Raw genomic sequence first — 12,830 nt, 5'->3', positions numbered from 1 at the left:
CAGGAACCCCACCTGGGAGACACATAGAGGCCATTCTGCACCAGTAACCCCACTGCACAGCAGCTCAGGGGAGGAGACACTGCTGCACCAGGTGAATGAAGGGGAGCTGTAGGGAGGACAGACTGTACAGCTCAGGGAGGAGTTTAGCCAGGATACTGGGGCAGACAAACAGTTCCCTGGGATTGCTAATGACCAAGTTATAAGCAGAACCTCAGTAGAGCATCTCATCTTAAGGACGAGACACGGGGTCCCCCATTACAGAGGCACTGGTGTGGAAATTCCTGTGCGGGAGGAAGTGCACCCCCAAACCGGCCCACCAGCACAGCTCACAGCAGTACCAAGCAGGCCCAGCCCCGCTCAGTTTCCGAGACCAGATTAGATCAGACTTCAAGGTGGGGACTCTGCTGAACTCTGCTGCATGTGTGTGGTGTATCGGCACGCACACAGCGCGCCGATACACTGACTCGGCAGCCGCCCAACACCGTGGAGTTTTAGCTCCTTGTTGTACCGACAGTGGAAATGTGACTTTTTTTTATTTCACTCATTGAATTCATTTCTTTTTCTCCTGCAAAATAAGCAAGATGCCCACCTAAAGCAACCCATCGATTAAACGGAGAGGGGCGGAGCGGTGGCTCTGTGGCTAAGGGTCTGTGCCTGTAGCTGGAAGGTTGCTGGCTCAAATCCCGCAGCCGGCAGAGGAATCCTACTCCGTTGGGCCCCTCAGCAAGGCCCTTAACCCCAACTGCTCCAGGGGTGATGTATAAATAGCTGAACCTGCGCTCTGACCCCAAGCTTCTCTCCCTGTCTGTGTGACTCATGGAGAGCAAGCTGGGGTATGCGAAAAGACAAATTCCTAATGCAAGAAATTGTATAGGGCTGATAAAGTGACATTAACACACATTCTGGTAATTAACCAGCTGCTTACTGTATGTTATTACCCCTGCTTGCGTTCCAGCCTCGCTCGCTCCCTTGAGGAGCAGCAGTACAGTAGCCGATTTCTATACATTACTGTACGTCGCAGTACACGGACAGAGCAGGAGCAGCTGGGGGGCATGCAGAGACACTGACTCAGCGCGTCTCCGGCTCTCTGTTCTCGTTCTCTGCTCAGCAGATTCCTGTAAGTCACGTTACTTTTCCCTCACTCGCTCGTGCAGCGCTGCCGTTTGCACAGGACGATAAAAACAGGGTTTTTTTTGTTCTCTTCTGAAAAAAAAAAGATCGCCGACATGACAACGGTACCGCAACGGGCGGTCCGGGCTGCGGTTGTTGTCAGCCGTAGAGAGGAGCCACGGGCGAGCGAACGCGCACCCCCGTGGACCGAAACCGAACGGGACATTTCGCGGCGTGGAGTTTCCCCACCCGTGTTTCGCCAGGTGTAGTAATTTACGAGTCCGGCGTCGACCCATGCGTTCACGTTTGCTGACCACGGTCTTGCTCACCTACAGTACCACAGGAAAAAAAAGCTAGTTTTGAATCTGACAAATACCCACACCAGCTCGAGGAAATGAAAACGCTGAACAAAAACATAACAAAAAGAACCACGCTCACTCCTAAAACACTTCTAAAACAAAAAAAAAACTTTCCAACTTTTTGTCAGCAAAGGTTTATTTTTCCCGTGACTAAAATCAAAAAGAGTACGAGAATACATCTCTGTTCATAGACTATCACACATACAGGCATTTGTGTCGAATTAGCAGAACTGCAAACACGGTTTGTTTTAACACCTTTTTTAACAGCACGGCGACAGTATGTTTTTAACAAGACATTTAAAAAACACGTCCATAAATCGGACGCTGCGCCTCTCAGTTCCATAAATGTAGGAAAGGTGACACTGTAACCGGGTTTCAGGTCTTCTTTCGGGGGGTGTACAGTAAGTGCGCCTCACCGGTTTCGTTTTTTCACCTAAAACTCCACTCCGGAGCTGCGTTTCCCCTGCACGCCACAACCCACGCAAGGCGGCACGCTTCTGAGGAACCAGGAGGCGTAGCGCGCGCCACTGTACAGCGGACTGTAAACAAACCCCGCAGTGTCGCTCAAGATGACGGACAGCCGACGGACTCCAATGAGCTGCGAAGACTGTGCTGGAGGCGGGATATCCTGGCGCAGCTGGTCAATCAATGGTCCAGATGGGCGGGAATGCTGACGTGTTTTCTGATCAATTACAGTTCTCCACCAACTGATTTCCAGTAAACCTGAATTTCCGGGGTGGCCACGAACGCCTTATCATCAACATAATAAAATATTCTTGCCCTCTCTCACCTCTAACTCACCTTAAATTTTAGCTTAAAAGTGCTGTCTGTAGTAAAGAGTCGCGCATTAGTGCAACTGCAAAAGCATTTACCTGTAAACCTACAGCCTACACATTCGTCGGTATATGAAACACTTCACGGGTGTTTGTGTGTTAATAATGACAATAGATTTAGCAAAAAACAAACTTCACTGTTTGGAAACAACCTGTTAAAATAGCACTTGTTATAACACTGTCCAGTCCTGGTCTTGGTGGGCCAGTGTGTCTGCCTCACCACCTCTCCACACTGCTGCCTCACCACCCCTCCAAACTGCCTCACCATCCCTCCTCACTGCTGCCTCACTACCCCTCCACACTGCTGCCTCACCACCCCTCCTCACTGCTGCCTCACCACCCCTCCACACTGCCTCACCACACCTCCATAACCCCCCCTGCAGTACAGAAACTTATTCAGCAAAAAAGAAGACATATTAGAAACAAGAAGCCATCAGTTTAGGTTCAGAGATAAGGCTGTCTGTCAGCCCTGGAGTCTGCTGAGACTAAACATTGAAACAGAAGGGAAACATTTCACCCCTGGACCTGTCGTCAGTTAAATCAACACCTCCGTGCAGTGTATCACCCACCAGTGGATCTGACTGACCGTGTGCGGATACACCCTTTCCTGGTCAAAGAACAGCTCTTCCTGCTCTAGCCAGCTAATTCTCCCTGGCCTGGAATCCTTCAAAAAATGTCTGGACGAGATCCTCCGAGCGAGAGCACTGGGCTGGATACTCTCCTTTCCTTTGTAAACAATACAGAAACTTTATTTTTCAGTTTGCCCGAGTGAGGTAATATTCATGAGGAATTTGACCTTGAATCAGACTTAACTAGTCTATACAATAATACACTTGTGCACAAAACATTGTGTTACTCTTCATGCTCAGACCTGCATTCATTCCTGTGCTCCTAGCAGCTGCAGTAGGGATAGCAGGGCCTGCTGGAGAGACCCTGTGTAAACTTGAGTGGATATATTGGCAAACATCAGCTGTACAGCTTACTGTGACAGAGGTGTTTTAATGTGCAATGCAGCCCAATGTTTTGCACAGTTAGCCAGCAGAAGTCATGAGATCTGTGCAGGAATGTTTTTAAGTACACCCAGTTGTGCAATGAAGGTCTGTAGGCAGGCTGTGCTGTGATTGTCCACTTTTCTGACCGAACTCTGAAAGCTGGTGAGGAGGTGAGTATTTCCTTGGGTGAAATTCCCATTGTGGAGCAGTGTGTGCTGTGTAATAGTAAAAATTATCGCTTTGATTTACATCAAGGAGTCCAAAAGCTATATGGGAGGGGACACAGTTCACCCACCACTGAAGTACAGCCCCCGCTGGGTGACACACAGAAGGTTAGGTGGTGGAGAGAGAAACTTCTTTCCTATCTGAATTAAGGAGGAGGCCAGTTTGCACAAGACTGGAATTTAGCCAGGAACATCCAGATTCACAACAACACTGGCCTTCCAATCCACTCCATTGCAGTGCAAATATTTCCCCAGTTCTTTAGCGGATAAGAACAGTATCCAGCAGAGCATCTGAGGTGCTGTTTTCACTAAACTCATGCAGTGGAGCTGATACCAAGGGCCTAATGTTGAGAAGCCCTGCCTCAAGTATTAGGCATGTAGTGACAAAGGATATTATTTCACTTAGAATTAAATATTATTAAAGACTTCTAATAATCTTTGCACACCTTGACCAAGCAGCCTGATGCACCTCTGTGTAAGGGCACAGGAATGTGCTAATAGGCTCCTCTGATAAAAGACATTGTAAAGCTGAATCAAAGGTGAACAGTGTAATTGTGTATAGCGCAGATGGGCTCCATCAAGTCTGCAGCTCATTTCCCCACCTGCTTGGAAGAAAAGATGAAAATATCTTTTGTTCCAAGACCACAGGTCCAAGGTCACTATCCATTACCCAAAGGAAGGTCCACCAACAGGAATCTGCAAGTTGGACACTGACCCAGCCAGTCACCAACTTGTGATGTCATACCTTTAAAAGCAAGAACCCAACTCGTTTTCATTTTTTTTGACTCACTGGCTCCTCATCATCTCTCCAACTAAACTGTCAATCAGACTTCTTACCCATGTGACTGCAAGCTGTCCAAGTCAGGACTTAAAGTTTGTCGAAAACACCAGGCCAAGAGAGTGAGTCAGTAAATTACAGAATTCCATCAAAGATACAAGATATTTTCTTGGGAACTGAAGAAATTTTGTATTTGCAAACCCACTGTTATTTTCACCTGATCAAAGAAATTAGGCTGTCGGACCCTTTTTATTTTGACATGCTGGACACTGAGTATACTTAGAACCAGGCTATAACCGGTATGAACTGAGCTCTTCCCCCTATCAAGAAGACAAACTGTTTTTAAACAGGACGCTAGCTTTGACAGAGTTGCCTGAGAGCAGTGTGGGCTGTGAGCCCCAGCAATGCCAGGCAAGACTCTCTCTCCTCTCTGCAAGCGGGAAACACCACCAGCACAGATCCAGCAGCTACAAGTCTATGGTGGAATATAGACTTCGAATGTCTGAAAACACTTTGTGCACCACTCATACTAAGGCAAAATAAAATCTAAAATCAACTAGAACTCATAACTGAAGGCAGGCCATGCAGCCAGACCTGCACTTGAGTTGGTGCTGGAGTCTTTCGACAGACCATTGAATTCAATGTCACTTATGGGGGAAAGAATAAGGAATTTTAACTTTTTATTTAAACTGGACACTAGACCTTACAGTACATGTCAGTAGTGTCGGCAGGTATTTGTGAAACAGTGAAAACCTCAAGTGCACCAATCATTTGCTGAATTTTCCAGGTCTCACCTCTTATTCACAAGCCTATCCTCTTATTCATAACATAACATCACTTTATTAACCCTATACAATTCCTTGCATTAGGAATTCGTCTTTTCACATACCCCAGCTTGCTCTCCATGAGACACACAGAGAGGGAGAGAAGCTTGGGGTCAGAGCGCAGGGTCAGCCATTGTACAGCGCCCCTGGAGCAGTTGGGGTTAAGGGCTTCGCTCAGGGGCCCAACAGAGTAGGATTCCTCTGTCAGCTGCAGGATTTGAACCAGCAACCTTCCAGCCACAGGCACAGATCCTGAGCCACAGACCCACCTCCTAGCCTTCACAAGCCTATCCTCTTACTCCAGGACCTACCCCTTATTCACAAGCCTATCCTCTTATTCACAAGACCTGCAGGTTTCCTTTGCTTGGCAGGAGCCGGCCTGCACCTCTTGGGGACTTGTATAGTGGACTTGGCCCAAACTGGCCCAGGGCACACCCAGGCTCTCCACAGCAGTCTTGCCTTTACCTCCCCACGGGATCCTCTCAGCTTCCTGCTCCACTTGTCCCAGAACACGACAGAACAGCTAAAATCAGCTTTCCACTAAAAACACTGTTGGCGAAATACCGAGGATTTGAGCAAAAATAGCTGCAGCTTTACAAAAAGCCTGAGACACTCTGGTCTCTCTCTGGTGTAATTAGTTCTGAAACTTGCTGATCGCCAGATTTTCACATTTTTGTGACTTGCCTTTGCAAAGTCTTGCACATCTAGTAAGGAGCAAGGCAGCTTCAGCGCTGACTGCACACTGCAGTTCAGGGACTGACAATACACTGGGCTTTGATTATCTGATCAGCTCTTAATTGCTTCATTGATCCCAGCTGCTGCTGCTTCAGATCAGTGGATGAAGATAAATGATGGATGACCGCCTTGCATGTTGAAAGAAATGGACTCCCCACGCACTGCTGCTGCTCTGGGGGCATGGTGAGGATTAGTGTAGGAGCATGGCTGTCCGCTCTGTGGCAGTACTGCCGCAGTCCTGGAGGGGGCGCTGTGTCTGCTCTTTCTCCGGGTCTCCTTCCAGCAGCAGCATCCAAGCAGCTGGGAGAAGCTGTTCAACCGGACCAATTTATGTCACTAACGAGCTGATGCAGGTCGTTAAGACCTGAGCTGGGATGAACACTTGTAGACACACCAGCCTCTTCGGGCAAAGACTGCAAAGCCCTGGGTAAGAGATGGTTTTGCACTCGGGTTCCAGTTACTGTGGCTGTTAATGAAGAAGCCTTCAGTTCCTGGAGAAATGCAGTCTTCCAGTTGTAAGCACGTAAAAACATGAGAAAGGTTACAATTGGGTTCAGCCATTCCGACCATCTTGCCCGTGGTAGCCTGTTCCTCGCTCCCGCCACCCATTGTGTAACTGAGTGCCTCCACGAGAATTTGACGTCACATTCTGGCAGTGGGGTCAGCTGTGAACCTGTCCAGGTGTTCACTGTTCTTTCTGTCAATTAGCTCGGACAGGCTCAGGTCTCGGGGTTGTTGCCTCATTAGGTCCCCTGGTGTCAGTGCGGCTTTTGTCCTCTGGAGCTCTCAGCTGAGTGTGAGGAAGCACCTGGCTTCAATTACCAGGGAGAGTCATTACTTGGAAGAACGATCGATTTCTCCTCCTCGTATTCCTAACGCCAAGTAGAAGAATCACTAAGGAAGAATGTGGCTGGTGTTTTCGTGCATTTGGTTGTGATTGCGTGCCTATTTTTCATATTTCTCTGCTATTGGGGAAGGTGGCTATTGAATTTCAGATTTAGTCTTTCATTCCACTTCTGGTACGTCAATGAGTGTAGCATTTTACATCGTCATTATACGCGTGTATACAGTTTATACAGTATGCACGGTCTGGAGTTTCCACTGTGGGCCGCCTTTGTGATTTAGTGCGAAAAACACCGAACAAACGCCTGCACACACCCACAGAAGCTCGGAGATCTCTACAGCGCGGATGACAAGGTGTCGTTATTTCCGCTGGCGGCGAAGTGTTTCGCATGTGTCTTTATTGCTGAACGTTCGTGGGTTTCGTTTAGGCCTTGCGTGTGCGTGTGTGAAGCACCTTCTGTCCCAAAACGCCGCGGCAACTGAATCTTTCAGGGCTGCATTTTCTCACGTCGGTGTAGAAAGACGCCCTCCTCTGGCCGCCATCACGAGTGACGGAGAAGACTTGTTTTTTCTCTGTTTCACCGCACGGGGGAGCTCTCTCCCCGCGATAAAACATGGCGAAGAAAGGCTCTTTCCCGGCGCTGCGGCTCGCCGGGAAGCTGTCGTTGTGTCCGGCGACCCCAGCCGCGAGCCGGCAGGTACTGTAGGCATGGGAAGGGTGTCGAGTTTCTCTCTAGTATTTTCCGAGCGGTCTTGGAGCTGGCTGTTGTGTTCACCCAGTGAGGACATTAATGTCCCTGTTTTAAATACGGCTCTGGCTGATACAGTCTAAAGCCACAAAGAAAAACGTTTCTGATTCAATTCTGGGATCGGGCGAGGGATTTAGGTTTCGTGATTACTCCTGAGGGCGGTACTGTGGCGCAGTGGTCAGCATTACTGCCTCGTAGCGCTGGGGCCCTGGGTTCAATTCCAGACCTGGGGTGCTGTCTGTGTGGAGTCTGCATGTTTTCTTCGTGTTCCTGTAGGTTTCCTCCAGGTGCTCCAGTTTCCTCCCACAGTCCAAAGGCATGCTGGTGGGTTAATTGGCTTCTGAGAAGACTGCCCTGGTGTGAGTGTGTGTGTGTCCTGTGATGGGCTGACCCTGTTGTGAGTGTGTGTGTGTCCTGTGATGGGCTGACCCTGGTGTGAGTGTCTGTGTGTGCCCTGTGATGGGCTGACCCTGGTGTGAGTGTGTGTCTGTGTGTGTCTGTGTGTGTCTGTGTGTGCCCTGTGATGGGCTGACCCTTGTGTGTGTGTGTGTGTGTGTCTGAGTCTGTGTGTGCCCTGTGATGGGCTGATGTCCTGTACAGGGTGTACCCTGTCGTGCGCCTGTTGCTTGTCGGGATAGACAACCCGGAATGGGATAAAGCTGATAGAAGACGAGTGGACGGTTACTCCTGGGAATGTCTGATTGAAGTCTAGGTTAGGAATGGGCTACATGCTGGAATTCCAACTGAGTTGTTGGATGGACAGATTGAAAGGGCAGGGGGTCTGTGGAGCCCTGTTCCAGCATGTTTTATAGGGAGCCATTTCAATCTCTGCAGAGCTGGGTGGAACAAGTCACTATTCAATTGAGATCGATGTGTTCAAATACGTCCTGCATCGTTTAGAGCAAAACTGTGCAAAAAACCTGCTCTCTCAACCGGGGTTGTACCCCCCCAGCCCCAGTCCAGAAGATTCCCAGCCTCCCTGCAGCTGAGCCCTTAATTACTTAATGGAACTTGTCAATTGCTTAATTGCAAAGGAACAAGTGAAGGTTTATTCCGTGCTGAAAGAGAAGAAGAGAAACAAGAAGAAACTTGACTCCTTCCCCTGCTGCCCCCGCAGGCTGACGCAGCTCCCCACTCGGATCGCTTCACTGGACAGCCTGCAGCCTGTCCTTGATCTGCAGGGGAGGCGTGACCCGTGAGCCCTGCTGGTTCGCGTGAAGACTGGTGTGGGCTGTGTCAGGACCCGGGTTCATGGCCTCAGCTGGCTGCAGGGCGCCGGGGGTCCGGTCTGCCCCGGATCTCCATTGCTTCACTGGCGGGATGACGGGCATGACAGGGCCACCTCTCCTGTGATGGCAGGTCTGGGTCCTGCAGGACTGGCGCTGCCCGTCTCTGGCTGAGGGGGCAGGCCCGCGGGTCTGAGCTCCGGGTTAGAGAGCCGGTTCTGGGTCTGGCCTGCGGGTCAGCCTGGACTGCTGGTAGTTAGATTAGTCCCCAGGTTAGCCCTGTGGTATCGATAGTCACATAAGAATTCGGGGTCCTGTTAGGGATGTTAGGGGTGACAGCGAGACAAAGCTGTAAATAAGAAATTAAGGGGATTAAAGAGATGCATAACATTTTTGATTTTATAAAGCGTCATTAGATAATTTATTGTTTTTCACCTAAGAGCAGTCCTCGCCCAGTCACTTGTGGACAAAGTGACCACACAGTGTCTCAGATATCTTGAGAGAGTAAACGCTTCTTTTACAGCGCTGCTAAAAGAGACACCTACATCTACCGAGGTACGGTTTTAGCTTCAGCGCACCAATATTTAAGAATCCTATGAAGGAAATATAAAAAGCGTTAATTTGGGCTGTTAGCCTGGAAGAAAATAAATCACAATTGCGCAGGACGCTGTCCCCCTCAGTGTCTCCTCACTTTAGCAACAGCGATGCTGCGCGAGAGCGGATCCCTGCGCTCCCATTGGCTGGCGGCGCCGTGATGCTCGGGCAGCCGCCCCGGCTCGAGCCTCGGAGGGATGGAGCGCAGCGCGCGCACACACCGGAGAGAGAGGGAGCGAGCGAGGCAGGGAGCGGGCGCGGGCGACTGGATGCGTTCTGGCCGCAGCGCTGTTTTAACCCACCCCGCCGCCGATAGATGCCGGATAACGACCGACAAGCTCTTCTGCGTTTCACGTCCTCGACAGGTTAAAGCGCCTTCGACAGCGGTCCGGAGAAGCCGGGAGACATGCCTGCGGGAAGCACCGACCCCGAGTGCATCTTGAGCTACCAGGTAAAGCGCGATCCAGCAGGGCAGTTGGGGGCGTCGGGACTGCGCGACCACAGACCTGCGGCGCTGGACAGGCTGTCTGTCCTCCCCTCCCTGCCTGTAGCGGACGGGCTCCGAGGCGCCGCCTGTGGAGTCTGTCCGCACGGACAGGGGGCAGGCGCTGTCCTGCGGCGCGCGTTTGGCAAGCCGCCTGACGGGCACTCATAGTAGCACTTTCCCGTTTGGAAAGGAATAAGATTTGTTTGTACTGGAGAGGCACGTACGTTGCTCATACGCACGACCTCCTTCGCCTTTCGCCGGTGAAGACAATTGCGCGAGAGCGACAGATTTGCATACATGCTGTTTGTATGTGTGTGTGTGTCTGCGTGCGTGCGTGCGCGCGTGCGGTGTTATTTATTTGCCGGCGCGCGCTGACAAGCGGCACGTGCAGCAGCGGCTCTGTAGACCTTGCCCCCCTCGCGCTGAGGGGAAAGGTGACTGCGGTGGGGATCGATACCGGGGTTGGGGTGTTCCGGCAGTTTGTCTGTTTTTCGTTCTGCCCCGCGTCGGTTCTCTGTAAAGATCGTTTCTCTTTTTCATCAGGCCTACCGCATTCAGTGGGAACGTACGCATTACTGTGGGTCATTATCGGTGTGCCGAGACAAAACTCGGAATGTGAGGAATTAAGGTGAAAAGAACTCCGAAAGCCGACCCTCTGGGTTATCTCGGCTTAGAATTCGGACACGTTGCTGTTCCAGTCGGCCCAGTCCCCCGACTGGAGCCGGTAGCCGGTCTCCCCCTCAGTCGTCTTCCTCGGTGACCTTGAAGAGACATCGCTCAACCTCAAGCTCAAACCTCGGGGACGGCTTGTCTCCCGCCGGCCTGGCCGGGCAGGGTGCGAAGTCGGGGCAGGCAGACCAGTTCCGGTGATCAGTAACGGGTCATTACCGATTACATAACCGATCCCACCGGGGTGCGCAGGGGGAGAGAGGAGTTGGTCGATGTCTTCCTCGGTGAGGGAAGGACAGCACGCGCAGCCCCTCGCGCAGGAAAGCCCTGCGAGCGAGCCGTGCTGGCACCCGACACGGAGATCCGTTACTTTTCAAACCTGCGCGAGCTGCCCCGGGCGATTTCTAATGATTAGCATTGTTATGAATATACAGAGAACTGTTTTCTCGTGTTTTTTTATTCTGATCCATTTGTTGTTGGGAATATGGTGATTTTTAAATTATTATTACGGCTTCATAACATTATTCAATTCAATTCAATTTATTTTTATATAGCGCCTTTCACAACATGGTTGCCCCAAGGCGCTTAACAATGCCAGTGACCATACATTTTGTCAAGACATTCTGACCATACATTAGACATTTTCTTGTCTGAACTGCGTTAATTCAGCAGAACGTCTGTACTTTACTTTGAAGAGGTCAATAACAGCTCAGCAGACAGAGCAGATGTCTCCGGCAGAGTACAGTATGTGTAGTTTAATGTATGGTACTGTACTTATCACACGTAAATCAATTATATCGCAGGAGATGGGCGGCTGAGAGTACAGGTGTGGCCCTGGGTTCGAGCAGCTGGATTGTGGTACTTTCAGGTTTTTAAACGACTGTTAGATGAGAAAAGAAGTATTCTGGACAAGGGGGCAGCGAATAATATAAATCAAGGGTTGTCCTGTCTGGATGTCTGGACTGGAGTGTTGACCAGGTTTACAGCTCAGCTGGGTTTACAGTGACCTCAATCAGCTCATTATTGGCTTAACTAACCCCCCCCAGGACCAGGACTGGACACCCTGCAGACACACTGACCCCCCCCAGGACCAGGACTGGACACCCTGCAGACACACTGACCCCCCGGGACCAGGACTGGACACCCTGCAGACACACTGACCCCCCGGGACCAGGACTGGACAACACCCTGCAGAGACACTGACCCCCCAGGACCAGGACTGGACAACACCCTGCAGACACACTGACCCCCCCCAGGACCAGGACTGGACACCCTGCAGACACACTGACCCCCCCAGGACCAGGACTGGACACCCTGCAGACACACTGACCCCCCAGGACCAGGACTGGACACCCTGCAGACACACTGACCCCCAGGACCAGGACTGAACACCCTGCAGACACACTGACCCCCCCAGGACCAGGACAGGACACCCTGCAGACACACTGACCCCCCCAGGACCAGGACTGAACACCCTGCAGACACACTGACCCCCCCAGGACCAGGACAGGACACCCTGCAGACACACTGACCCCCCAGGACCAGGACTGGACACCCTGCAGACACACTGACCCCCCCAGGACCAGGACAGGACACCCTGCAGACACACTGACCCCCCAGGACCAGGACTGGACACCCTGCAGACACACTGACCCCCCCCAGGACCAGGACTGGACACCCTGCAGACACACTGACCCCTCACTCGGATAGCTCACTGGTGTCCCTGTCCAGGGGTCCCCCCCCACTCTGACAGCTCAATGGTGTCCCCACCAGGGGTGCCCCCCCATCAGGTGATGCACGGATGTCCCCTCTGCCAGCACACGTCTACCAGGAACTCCCAGGCAGTCAGTCAGGGAAGCTGACTGAAGGGCTGAGGGTCCGAAATCCTAATTGAGCCCAAAGGAGTGTGAGCCACAGGACACCCGTGGAGGCTAAGGGGTGAGCATTTAAGACTGAGGATGGGGGGTACAGTACCTCTTTACACACAGGGCCGGTCCAGGCTCCCGTGAAGCGTAGTTCAGGACCCTATGCAGACGGTATAATCCGGAAGTTAGTGGAGAAGGACATCAGGGAAAGGTACAACAGGATCAGGACGGGTTGACAGACAGGGGGGTGTGATGACAGTGATCCGGTGCTCGGGGGGGGGCCTGGCGAAGGCAAACGAGTCCAAACAGTCCTAGGGGGAATCTGGGGTGCAGTCCAGAGTCCAGGAACCGGGAGCTCCATCCGAGACGAGACAAACAAGGTTAAAATCTGGAGCGGGATCCGGAACAGGGACAGGGAATAAAACCAGGGTAACAAGGCCAGGCGCTCCTGTGGGTGATGGCCCATGATCCTTCAGGACAGGGGTGCGCAACAGTCTCGGCTCGCCTCGCTGCTGGCAGCCTGTGGATAGGAGCGCCAGCTG

Source organism: Atractosteus spatula, chromosome 1 (assembly GCF_055471065.1).
Source record: "Atractosteus spatula isolate fAtrSpa1 chromosome 1, fAtrSpa1.hap1, whole genome shotgun sequence".
Lineage (NCBI taxonomy): Eukaryota > Metazoa > Chordata > Actinopteri > Semionotiformes > Lepisosteidae > Atractosteus > Atractosteus spatula.
The sequence above is the reverse complement of the archived record's forward strand: the minus strand, read 5'-3'. Positions refer to the sequence as shown.